This window comes from Mustela erminea, chromosome 5 (assembly GCF_009829155.1).
Source record: "Mustela erminea isolate mMusErm1 chromosome 5, mMusErm1.Pri, whole genome shotgun sequence".
Classification (NCBI taxonomy): Eukaryota; Metazoa; Chordata; class Mammalia; order Carnivora; family Mustelidae; genus Mustela; species Mustela erminea.
In genome coordinates this window covers 95,574,065-95,581,545 of record NC_045618.1, presented here as the reverse complement: position 1 = coordinate 95,581,545, position 7,481 = coordinate 95,574,065, and positions in this window count along the sequence as shown.

Here is a 7,481-nt window from a genome sequence, read left to right as displayed (position 1 = left end):
GTTTTGGTTTCTTTCCCCATGCTCCCCCCACCCTTTGGTTTCTACATTTTCTTTTTTTCCCCCATTATCTTTCTTTTTTAGTCTTTTCCTATCTTTATTGTATCTTAACACTAAACATTCTAAGTTGAAAAAGAATTGGGGTAATAAAATTTGAGCCTGAAATAAATGCTTCAGAACATATCTATTAAAAATAAATAACAACACATTTAACTGGAAGGCATTGCCTCACAAATAAATTAAATAATATCAATAGCTTGCCTACATTTCAGCCTTACTGATTTCATTTGTATTTCTAAGTTGCTCCCAGAGCACGTGTTGAGAATTGAATCTGGGGATATCATCAAGCTGATGTGAATCAAGGATAGAAAACTCCAAGCCGTCTTCACTTGAAGATGTTATTGTCTTCTTACCCCTGTTGTCATTGTCAACCACACACTTGCTGGCAACCCCTAACCCCCATCATTGGGACACAGGGATACAGGTTTCTTTCATTCCAAGACCTGTTGTTTTTCTGTATCTTTTATTTTTTTTTTAATATTATTTATTTATTTGACAGAGAGAGATCACAAGTAGGCAGAGAGGCAGGCAGGGGGTGGCGGGCGTGTGCAGAGCAGGCTCCCTGTTGAGCAGAGAGCCTGATGTGGAGCTCGATCCCAGGACCCTGAGATCATGACCAGAGCCGAAGCCAGAGGCTCAACCTACTGAGGCACCCAGGCTCCCCCATATCTTTTATTTTTTTATTAGGCATTTGGTCATCCAATAACCATATAGTTTTCATAGCTCCTTTAGTGCCTCATCTTAAACAAAATCATGCCCTACTCAGCCATTACATACTCATGTCCACAGTGGTCTGTCCTGTCTTCACCCCAAATCCTCTTTTTGCAAACAAATAATGCAGAAACACCATATTCCCATCACAAATTTCAACATTTCTAGTTTTTTATGTAAGCAACTTAGTATAAATAATCAATCTTCAAGCAAATAGGTAAAAAAGTGATGCTTCACATCACTATTCTAATAATATTAAAAACAGTATCTACTGCCATTTATCAAGTACTTACTCTGCATTAGTTACTTTAAAAAAAAAGAAAACAAACAAACAAACAACAACAACAAGCAAAACTTACACCAGACAAGATGAGCAGAGAAAAGTTGATTTTACTTTGATACTATTGACAGCAATAGATAAGAGAACAGAGTCTGAAAACTCAACTTTGCTGAAATAAAAGTCAGGAGAGTTTCTAAGAGTTGAGGAATAGTCTCCATGTTGGCTAACTGGCTTTACCCAAAAGAAAAGCAAACTCTCCTGCCTTCTGCCATGAGGTAATTTTACAACTTGAAGCAAGATGCCCACTGGAGTTAGGCTGCTACCCTCTCACAGAAACTGGGAGACAGTTTGCTATCTTCCTTGATGATTACATCTCAAAGGGATAGCTCCAGAGTTCTTGACAAAGAGAACCCTGAGTTATAAACTGGCAAAAGCCTTTTAAAAAGATTTGCACTTCACAGGGGCAGAGAGAAATATACAATAACCAGTTTTCTAGAGTGAATGCTATAAGAAAAGGGAGGTCAGAAGCATAGACTCAGGAAAAACCTCTATTGAGTTCATTAAGGCTCTCTGGGCCATAGGCAGTAAGTTGAAAGATTTTTTTTTTTTTTTTTTGGGTACCTGCAATATATATTTTTTTATTTTTTATAAACATATAATATATTTTTATCACCAGGAGTACAGGTCTGTGACTCGCCAGGTTTACACACTTCACAGCACTCACCATAGCATATACCCTCCCCAATGTCCATGACATTTCTGCAAAGAAGACATCCAGATGGCCAACAGACACATGAAAAAGTGCTCCATATCACTCGGCATTGGGGAAATACAAATCAAAACCACAATGAGATATCACCTCACACTAGTCAGAATGGCTAAAACTAACAAGTCAGGAAATGACAGATGCTGGCAAGGATGCGGAGAAAGGGGAACTCTCCTACACTGTTGGTGGGAATGCAAGCTGGTGCAACCACTCTGGAAAACAGCATGGAGGTTCCTCAAAATGTTGAAAGTTGAAAGATTTTAATAATAGTAATATTAACAATAATAACAGCCAGCATTGTTAGGGGTAACTAAATACCAGAAATTGTACTATAGAGATGTTGAATGTGTTGCTTCATCTAATCTTATCAACACTGTGAAAGAGATCGTTATTATCCCCAATTTAGAAATGATGAAACAGGTTCAAGGGGGCTAAGCAATTTTCCAAGATCAGTTATCCTCCAAATGTCAGAGCCAGAATTTTGTTATTGTGGGCTCTGATTCCAAAGACTGTGCCCCACCCCATCTTTCATTTATGATATAGGAAAGAATATTAGGGTTCAAAACCTATGGCCAAGAAAAAATTTTTGAGACATCTTTGGTAAAAAGGAGGTTTTACTAAAGCATGGGCACAGGCCCCACAGACAGAAAGGGCAGCACTGGGGTCATGAGGAGAGGCCCATTATATACTTCCAAATTGGAAAAGAGTTAAGGATAGAGTAAATGTCTAAGGAATTTTGGAAACAAGCTTCCCAGTACCTTGAGGGAGCTAGTTATTGTTGGGAAGAGGTCATTTATTATGTCTGAAAAAACCTTAAACATGCAGATGTATATTGGTGGGTCATATGGTTGGGGGATGTTTGCCAACATATATCTTGGGGAGTTAAGAGATAAAGGAAATTTCTAAAGGAATCTGTATATGTTAAAGTAGACCTATAGGATTCTGGGGGGTCAGGTGGAGGTGCCTTTTGCCCTTAGCAAAGTATTAACATTGAGGCAGTTGAGTCCCTAGAGGAATGTCACTCTGCCTGTTTCAAGGACTTGTGAATGGAAATTTAATAATTTCTCTTCTACCTTTGTTTCCCACATCAATTATCAGCAAGACTTCCCAAGAGTTGCTATTAAATATATTTGCTAATAAATAAATTTGTTGAGAAACTATATCATTTAAATGAAATATTTTGATTTAGTGGAGTTGGTAGAGAAAAAAGTTATATGGCTAATTAGAAAATACATTTTCTTTAAGAAAAACCTTAATGGACCTTTATTACTGGAAAATTATACCTGAACACTAAAAGCAAATTTCTTCTATACTGTCTTCCCATGGGAATGCTTAACAGGGAGTTCTCATCAGACATTATTGCATGGTAGCAATAAAAATAAATAGGGGTGAAATACATAAAATGAACCAGCATGGAAAAGTAGGAAATCCATTTCATTTTCTACCAATAAATAAATAAATAAATAAAAATTCAGCTATGTGAATAATACTTAAGAGGTATTTCCTACTGGTGTGATCTGAGACATCGAATTCTAGATATTGGTGTATTTTTCCCTTACATAGATAACATCAAACTTGTGCTAAAATTTAGTTCATAGATGTTAATATACATATATTATGATCATAAAATTATTTTGTTTTCAGACTAATACAGATTATGTTTATGTTTTCTTTTATTATCTTTGCATATATTCTGTAGTCTCTCATTTAAAAAAAAAGCATTTAAATGTAAAAGTCTTTTTTAAATGTCACTTTTCTTGACATTAATAATAATGCTGCCATTTTTATTATTAACATCTTTGTCTTTCCTGAGAAAATTATATTTTGCAAAATGCCAGCACATAGTGCACCACAGATCTTCAGTACAACAGATGAAATACTAGAAATCTAGAGGTATAAACAAATAACACATCTCCAAAAAAAGATTCATATAAAAAACTACACACTTGGATTCTTTTTTTATTTCTTTAATGTGAACTTTTGTTTGACAAAAATTATTATGAATAAAAATCTATTCATGGGACTTGCTTAAAAGTTTGGGCATTCAGAATTTTACTTAAGTATTAAAGCATAAACCTTCTTCCATTATTGTGATTTAAGAGATTCTTTTAGTCATTTCCAATATTTAATTAAGTCATGCTGGGCCCAAAACTGATAGTCTCTGCAGGTAGTTTTCTTCTAGGTTTTGTTTTTTGTTTTTTGTTTTTGTTTTTGTTTTTGTTTTATCCTACCTTTCCAACATTGGAGCCATTGTGAGATGTTTGTAGTCCTTACAACATGAAAAAGAGAGGCAGGAAATTTCTCAGCCAAGGCCAAATAAAGATTTCCTAAGTAGGACAACAATCTCTTTTTTCATCCAAAAAAATAGAGCACTCCAAACACCAGTAAATAAGCAGCATTTTAGTGCAGTCCATTCTCTGCCTGCCTGCCCTATCCATTCACCTACCATTGGAGGCTATCTGTGATCATCTTTTGTTTTATCTTTCACTTCCATTCTCTTTTATTTGAAGAAAAACATAGTGCATTTTTCTGTCACCAACATCTCCTCCTTTAGCAGTCTTAAACCACTGACTTCTCGACACAGTAGTTGAAGATTTACAAATTGAGTTTAATTAATCCCTCTTTGCTGAAATGGAGTAGTGTTAAAATTTTGTTCATGGATTTTCAATTGCTCTTATCAAACCTTCAGGGTTTAAAGAGACTTGGACTGTGATAGCTTTCTAGGAGTGGGGAAGAAAACCTTCAATCACATGTCCAGGGAATACAACCTCAGTGTAATATCTTACATAATCACTTCTGCCTCCATTTTATAAGTAAATCTCTTTTCAAAGAATATAAAGCACTATTTGTTAATTAGTGTCTATAATTTTTCTTCAGTGAAACAACATGGAAACACTATCTGAACAACTTGTGCTTAGAAAATATTTTTTTCAGGTCCTATTTTTAGAAATTATCCAGCCACTGGTTTAAAAAAAAAAAAAAAAGTCTGGCATGACTCCATAATAATCAGTTCTGGCCAGATCAGGGTTCATATTTTCATAGGACATTATCAAAATTGGCTTTAAAAATGATTGTGGTATAATTCTGAGTGATGACTAAAATGTCTAGTAATTATTCTCTCCAGAATGGCTGAGGCAAGTGTATTTAGTCACAAGTGCACACTGTCAGCCATTTTCTCCTCTATAACTTATAAGTACACATCCATTCAGGAGTTTGTTTTGGATTTATCTGAATTGACCTAGAATTCATCCTTTGAGTGAAAAAGTGTTGAGTGAATTTTGAACATATTTATGATCTTCAGACTAGCATTTTAAGTGTGATGTGGCTTTATCCATACCCTATAGTTTCTACTTTTACTAATAAATATTCACACACACACACACACACACACACACACAAACAAAGATTTTAAAATAACTAAGGAATTGGAAATTTCACATATAAATGTAACTGAGCTGAAATGACCCACTGCTGAGTTAATTTATATTTAAAAAAATTGAAAATATATAATACCTGGTGCAAAGAAATACCAAAATACCCAAACCTAGAAATGATTAGGCCAAGAATAAAATCAAATGTTAAAATTACCAAATTTTAGCTAAGAGTTGCAATGAGAATCATTAATCTGAAACAATTAGAAAAAAAGATCATTGCTTCTTCCATGTTTTTTAAAATGCTTAACCAACAAATAATATTTTTCAATCTCTAAACAATATATGATGACATCAATACCATTAAGTTGAATCCCTTCTGTGTTAGTGATACAGTTTTTTTAATGTAGGTGAGGATTGGTGGGGTGAGGTCTGGAGCCCAAGGTCATGAAAGAATTCTTAAAGACACCTTTGGTGCAAAATTGTGGGTTTCTTTTTTTTATTTAATTTTATTTATTTATTTGACAGAGGGGGACACAGTAAGAGAAGGAACACAAGCAGGGGGAGTGGGAGAGGGAGAAACAGGCTTCCCACTGAAGCAAGGAGCAGGATCCCAGGACCTAGGGATCATGACCTGAGCTGAAGGCAGATGCTTAATGACTGAGACACTCAGGTGCCCCCAAATGGTGGTTTTATTAAAGCACAGGGACAGGCCCGGTGAGCAGAAAGAGCTATTGCACTAGGGTTGTAAGGGGTGATTGATTATATACTTGGGAGTTGGGGGATGTAAGGAAAAGGGAGGCTTTCACAAAATAATTTTTATATGCTAAAGAGGACCTACAAGATATTGGAGGCCTTGCCATTATCAGGTTAAGGGTTTTTTTCCCTCTCTAGTAAAACATTAACATTAAGACATTTGGGAGTTTTCAGGAGGAATGTTATACTCTGCCTATCACAAGTCCTTGACAATGGGCTGCAGGTTATAAGGAAATTTTATTTTATTTACATTACCTTCTATCTTTGTTTCCAAAATCACTGTGGGTGGGTGGGTGATGTTAGGACTCCAAGAAATTGAGTCTAAGGGTCTCTGGATGTTAGGCTATTGATAAGAATAAAAACTCTTTTTTTTCTTGTAAATTGCTAAGACATTTGTAAACTGAGGGAGACTCATGTCTTGCTGGACTGTGATCTCTATTAGTTAACTATTTGTTTTCCCTTCCCTTAGCTTTAGGGCAGCCAGGATTACCTGAGGAATGTCATACATATCCCACCAAGGTGTGTGTGTGGGGGGTGTCACCTTGTGCTTTGTCCTCAGCTTGCCTTCTGCTCCCTCATCACTAGAATACTAATAGCAGATTTGGCTATCCATATCTGATCAATCATAGAGATAGTATGTTCTAAGGAGTGGTACTAAGAACTGTTTATATCAGAATTGCCTGGGAACTCTAGATATATAGATATATAGATATGATCTAAATCTATCTATCTATACCTTTACATCTCTCTAAAAAGAGAGTTCAATAGGTCTATGTGACGATATATATAAAAGCTCTCTCTCTCTCTATATATATATATATAATCTAGATCTGTATAGATAGATACCTAGAAATGGATAGAAAGATAGTCAGATAGATAGAAATAGACTCCAGACTTGCCTCTTCACTCCCCACTACTCTGTCAATTCAAATTATCCCCAGAGAGATTAACAAAGATTCCATGACCTCCTCCTACTAGGTTGACATGTAAATTAGAGGAATGGCCAGAACTCTCCTCAATGTTCCTTATTCAGTAGAGCTAAAGTAGATGAGGAATTTGTATTTTTCGTAAGATTGCCCCTGTATCTTTGAGGTACAGCCAAATCTGGAAACCTCCAATCTAGAGTAAATGGGATTTCTCAGAAAATTTTCTATCTTCTTAATTGTATCACTGAATGTAGAATTTATAATTTTGGTTCCACAAGTAACTAACAAGACATAGTATCAGACATATACTCAAAAATTTAGATATAAAGTCTAAATGTGTTTGCCATATTCAGATTAGTCTTATATAGTTAATTACCATTGTTGAGGAGGAAAGAGAGACTTGTTCTTACTCCTCTGCCATTGATTAAGCACTTTTCATGTAAACCCTATCTATGGTTTAAGTGTAATTACTCCTATGGCATAGACAATAAATATGCCCTATTGTCCTATAATTGCTCATTGACACAAGAAAAAAAAAGATGCTACAAAATGATATACTACTTGGTGCTAGATCTACATATAGCAATCAGAATGCATTTCAAACTAAACAGACA